Raw genomic sequence first — 6,000 nt, 5'->3', positions numbered from 1 at the left:
ATTTATACCAAATTTTTATTTTCCCTTTTCCCATCCACACATACATAACATATAATTTATTATATTATGAATACGTTAAGTTAATCCATATTTGTTGAATTTATTTGCAACATAACCTCACCAAATTATATACATTGGTAAATATCCTCATTGCTATATTTTCTTGGAGCAAGATACATGAAAACTCATTTATACTTATGACACAAAGTATATATATATATATATAGCCAACTATAGGCTATTGCTTAACCGATCAAACATAAACATTCATATAGTGAGGCGATAACCTCCATTCCTTTTCAATCAACATTACTCCCCTAATGGAAGATAATTTAAGTAAAAACTCACTTCCACACCTCCAAACTCTAATATATGAGTTTACTATTAATACAATCACTCTACCAATTCTGGCAGCGTGCACAAAATCTCTAATAAGAGTAATCCCCTTGATTATGTCCTTTAATAAATGCAGGACCCACAATTTCATACCAACCATCCAAATACACAATCAACCTTACCAGTCCTTAAAATGTCATAACAATGGTCTTATGACGACCATTTTTGTAGACAACTCGGAAAGCGTTAATGAATATCCTCAATTGTTAATACTATCTAGGACTTTTTTTTGTTGCATCTACTCGCTATAACGAATAAACCACTTTGTCAACTTACTAGTTATGACCTCATATGGAAAATAAACTTCCAACACAACATTAGTACTCCCACAATATTATTCACGGAAGTATCTCCCCATGACCACTTTAATAGGTCCTAAAGATTCAAGTCTATAATGACATTTAAAATGTCGAATTTTCAATATGTGATTCGTTATACACACAAGGCATAAAATGTGGAATTTTCAATGTGCGATTCGTTACACACATAAGGCATAAAATGTCAAATCTTCAATGTGCGATTCGTTACACGCTATAATAACATTATTATTCAATATTGAAAACATAATCTCATGAATATAATACAAGTCCGAATTTATTATTTAAACTTGCAAACAACTTCAAGTACATGGTTAAATCATTAATACAATAAAAATGAAAATTAATAAAATAAAATTATTAATTTATCTAGATTTCAAATCTCGTCCAAATAATCACAATTTAATATATGTCATAGATCATATCATGGTTATTACATATATCAACTCAAATATTTAATTAAATGAATAAAATACTTAAATAGAAATTAATTAAACTGATTAATTAATTTCTCTAGATTTGAAATCAACTTCAAATAATTATGTATCAAAGACTATATCATGGTCAATACATATATAAACTTAAAAACTTAATTACACCTTTGGAACAATTAAACAAAATTTAATTAAGATAAATTAATTAAATCTCTAGATTTTTAAAACAGCTCCAAATGATTCCAAATTAATATATACTAAAGAACAAGTTAAGGGCATTTCATATATCAAGTTAAAGACAAAATTAAATCAATAGAACCTTTAAATATATTTTAATTAATTCATTTAATTAAAATCTCTAGATTTCAAAACTCATCCAAATATTCTCAATTTAATATATGTCAAAGAGCATGTTAAGGCCTAATTTAATATCATATTACAAGTTAATTCCACACTAGATACAACTATATGAATTAAATTTCATACAAAGAAAATAATTAAATAAAGATTTCAAAACTCATACAGATATTTCCAATTAAATATATGTCAAAGAACATGTCAAGGCCTAATTTAATATCATGTTACAAGTTAATTCTGTAATGACCCGGTCATTTTCATTTCTTTCCCTTTCTTCAAATTTTGCAGATAAATTTTTTTCATTGTCTTTTCCTTTTCGGGTACGATTTCCTGCCTCTTAGTGTCGTCTCGAGTGCTCGAAAATGGTTTCTGAGACTCTTTTTTTTGGATTGACAACTTCCTTTGAGGACCGAGTCATTTCCACATTTTTTTTTTGTTTTTTTGACACTACTCATTTTTTCGTCTTTTCCCCTTTTTCGTCCTTTAGTCGTTTTTCATTTTTCCTTACTTAACCTCACCTTTTGTGCTCGGATTTGATTCCGGCTTGGTATATGTCCATGATATTTAAATTCCATGACATCTACATTTTTACTTTCATAGAAATGCATATTAAATGCATTCTTTCTTTGTAAAAGTCATGAAAACAAGACTTTTTGTAATTATCCATAACTTGAGGGGTTTTTGGGTAATTAAGTAAAGTAATTATTTTTTGTCTTAGGGACCATTTTGCAAATTAAATTGGAAGATATTTTCAAAAAGGACCTTTTTGCAATTTCTGAAAAAATGTGACAAGTGTCACATTCCTATGGTGCCACTTGTTGATTTTGTGGTGGAACCACTTGGAGGCTTAATCTCATGACACATGGAGGGTGGAGATTCACCCACTTGTTGTCCTAGGATTGGTGCACTTATTAGCATGAATGGTTGACAAGTGTAGGGTTAATATTTAATCTTGGAAGCTTACTTGGATTCATGACAAGTGTAAGACTCACCTTTAGTCATGCATTAGTGTGTGTGTGAGAGGTAGTGCAAGAGCACCTAGTGAGTGGAGAAGCCCACCAATTTAGATTAGGGTTTACACATTTTAATTCATTCATCACTTTCCTCTCAAGAACCCTAAGGAAGCCACCATTGGAGAAAAGCTTGACTAGTAGCTTTGACTTCATTTTTGGTGCCCTTTTCCTCACCTTAGAACTTTGAACTTGGAATACTTTTTGTTCCCCTCATCCTCCTCTTCAAAACCCTTGAAGGATCTAGCCTACCTCCTAGTTTTACTTTGGTATCTAGAGATTCAATTCTCTAGTGAGGTACTGATCTATTATTTTGAAGTATTTTTATGTCATTATTGAGTGTTTTACATGCATGGAAGAGAAAGACTTGTATTTTGCCCTTAAATGGTTTTAATTTGAAATTAATCTTGTCAAATTAAATATAGAATATGAAAATAAACTCAATTAGCTTTCATTTAGTTTTGGTTTCATGTAATTTGGATTTAAAATGAATTAGTTATGAATTTTTGAAGTTGCAAGCTAGTTGTTGGAAATTTGAAGCTTTTCCTTTTCGGTCTGGAAATGAATTTTTATATAGAGCTATGATGCTTCAATTTCCTTGAAATTTTTACTAGATCTTCCCCCATGGGTTTTAAACTACTCAGAATTTTCTCACAATTTTAAGGCATTTCTAAATATTTTTAAAAATCTGAAACTATCTGCTGTTTCACTAACCTTTTGACATTGGATCATGGCTTAAATTTCCAGTTTTACACTCTCATATGTTTACTTCCAAAATAAATTAGGTTTGCCCAATTTGGATGTCAAATGAATTTTTCATGAATTTTCAAAGTTGGAAGCTACAGGCTGAAAATGTGTTTTCTGGGCAGAATTTGTTTCAAAGTTGTGGTTCAAAACTGTTTCAATTGCGAAAATATTTTATTAAACTAAATTAATATTATCAAATTACAGTGTTTAAGCTTTTATTGGGCTTTGGATTCATTCAATTTGGTTTAGAATTGAATTTTTTTATGAATTTTACAAGTTGAAGGTAGCAAGCTGAAAAATCTGTTTTGCGGACCGAAAATTTGGGGCGATTTCATTTCGATGGTAATTGGGATTTTCATTCCAATAGAGGTAGGGAATGGTTTAGAATTATTTGTGTGTTGTATTGTGTGTTGTATTGTGTGTTTGCCATGATTATACAACATATATGTATGCCTTGTATCAAATCTAAAAAGTTAGTAATTTTTATTTCTTTGTATAAGACTTAAAATTTAAGATGATGTATAACTTTGATTTGAATTGTAACATGCTAGGAAATTATGCTTAGATATGTTGGTTAACATATATTAAATTTGGATCATTTGATTAAGAATTACAACTTTTATTTAATATTTATCTTTAGTGAAGGTTTAATTCACATGGTTGTATCAAGCATTAAATCAAGTTGTAATGTGGTATTTAAATAGGCCTTGGCATGTTCTCTAACATAGATTAAATTGAGGGCATTTGGAATTGTTTAAAAATCTAGAGAAAATTAATTAATTAGCTTGATTAATTTTGTTTTAAGTGTTTTAATCACTTAACTTGTCATTTGATGTTATATATATGATGACCATGACATGTTTTTCAATATATATTAAATTGAGGTTATTTGGATTAACTTGGAATTTAGAGAATTAACTATTTATGTTTAATTAAATTCTACTTTATTATTCCATGGATTTAATTGCATTTTGGAAGTTGCTTCTATATTTAAATCATGGATTTGGATTTGATGTATGTTCACTTGATTACTTTTGAGCATTGGATAACATAGTTGTTACTTTTATATTCATGAGAATATGTTTTTCCTTATTGAATATATTGTTACTATGTGTAAGGAATTGCACACTTTGTGTTTGACATCTTACATGCCATAGTACTTGTGAATTTTGAGCATGTATTGTATAAGTTTCCAAAATTTGGATTGTGCTTGGTAAATAGTTGATATCTTGTATATACATGTTGATATATATACGTTGTTGCACAATTTGTTGATTTTGGAAACTTGGGGATGTCGTTGTTTGGCTATGGCTAGGACTTAGTTCTAGTACGGGGGATTGTCCCTCCATATAGTCTAGTGCGCACATAGGGAGGTTACCCATGGGCTAGTAACCCTAAAGTAACTATGTTGTCGATCTGATCCGACGTGATGTCCGAGTATCCACTTTGTTTGATTTTGTATTTCATTTCAAGTTGATAACTAGATGATATCGTAACTTGTTGTTCCTTATTTGATTTCCTATTTTTAGCTTAAGATGTACCTTTGTTAAAGCATGCTTCATGCGTTGTATTGGAAGTTCCATTGTTGGTTAAATTGTATCGATATCATAATTTGTGTTTTGATGTTCAAATGTAGTTTAGGAATGACCTTATAGATTCATTTTGAACATAGACGTTAGGTGGCATGACCCACACTTGTTGTTTTCGTATTTTGGATTTCAAGTTGAAGACTTTGAGAATCTATATCTTGTTGCCTTGTATAACATGTTTCTATGTTGTTTGAATTGCATGAACAATGTGATTATAATAGAAATGATCTAGGTAGCTTAGGATGCTCCCTAGGTCTCATCTTGACATAGAAATTAGGTTGCATGAGCCCCTTTAACATGTTTTGCCATAAGGTGATAAAATTGTAAAATGCTAGGTCGATGCATGTTCATCTCCTACGAGTAGCTTTATGTTACTCACCCCTATGATACTGGGGCATATTTCAGGTACAAGACTCAGGATTTGAAGATTCCATTGGATGGCTTACAGTTTCTATGTTTTTATTTTATGCAAGTGTTAGCATAAGATGCCTCTTTGTAGCCCGATTTGTTTAAACTTGTATTCGTTAATTTGTCTATGTAAAGTGTACGTAAGTGCACTCTTTTCAATGTATTTAACATGTATGAGATAAGGCCAGAGGCCAATGACATGTATCTCATTTTCTATGCACTTTTGTTTTCAAAGTTTGTTATGAAAATATTAGAAAATGTTAAGTCATTGCTTCATAACTTTCGCATCGGGTGTTGGAATTTCATATCTTTTCTACCCGGACTCAGAATCAGACGATTCTTGAGTCTAATTTTGTTCATTTTTCGTTGTCCTTCCAATGGTGTGCATGGTGGCACCCTTTTTAGTGAAAAACGACCATTTTGCCCTTAGTTCATCTCTTTTCGGGTTAGGCATTCTTGCTTCATTTGCTTGGCTCATTTGAATTCCGTGGCTTCACAGAGAGTCATTTTGGGGCCTTAGGGATGACGTACATCTCTTGAGGTCATTTGGCTTCTTTCACTTCCGTATTTCGGGTCCGTTATCGGGTCAACTTCCGGTTCATCACTAATGCACCAGGTTGAGAAATCTGGGTCGTTACAGGTGGTATCAGAGCTCCTAGGTTTGAATACCTTGGACGACAGGTTTTAGGTGCATATCATACTTATGTTGCCATGCTTTATGTGTTTATATGCTTCATGATAA

This window comes from Cornus florida, unplaced genomic scaffold, assembly GCF_030987335.1.
Source record: "Cornus florida cultivar Cherokee Brave unplaced genomic scaffold, ASM3098733v1 CherokeeBrave_3.0.0_Hap2_Chr04, whole genome shotgun sequence".
Lineage (NCBI taxonomy): Eukaryota > Viridiplantae > Streptophyta > Magnoliopsida > Cornales > Cornaceae > Cornus > Cornus florida.
This window is presented reverse-complemented; position numbering follows the sequence as displayed.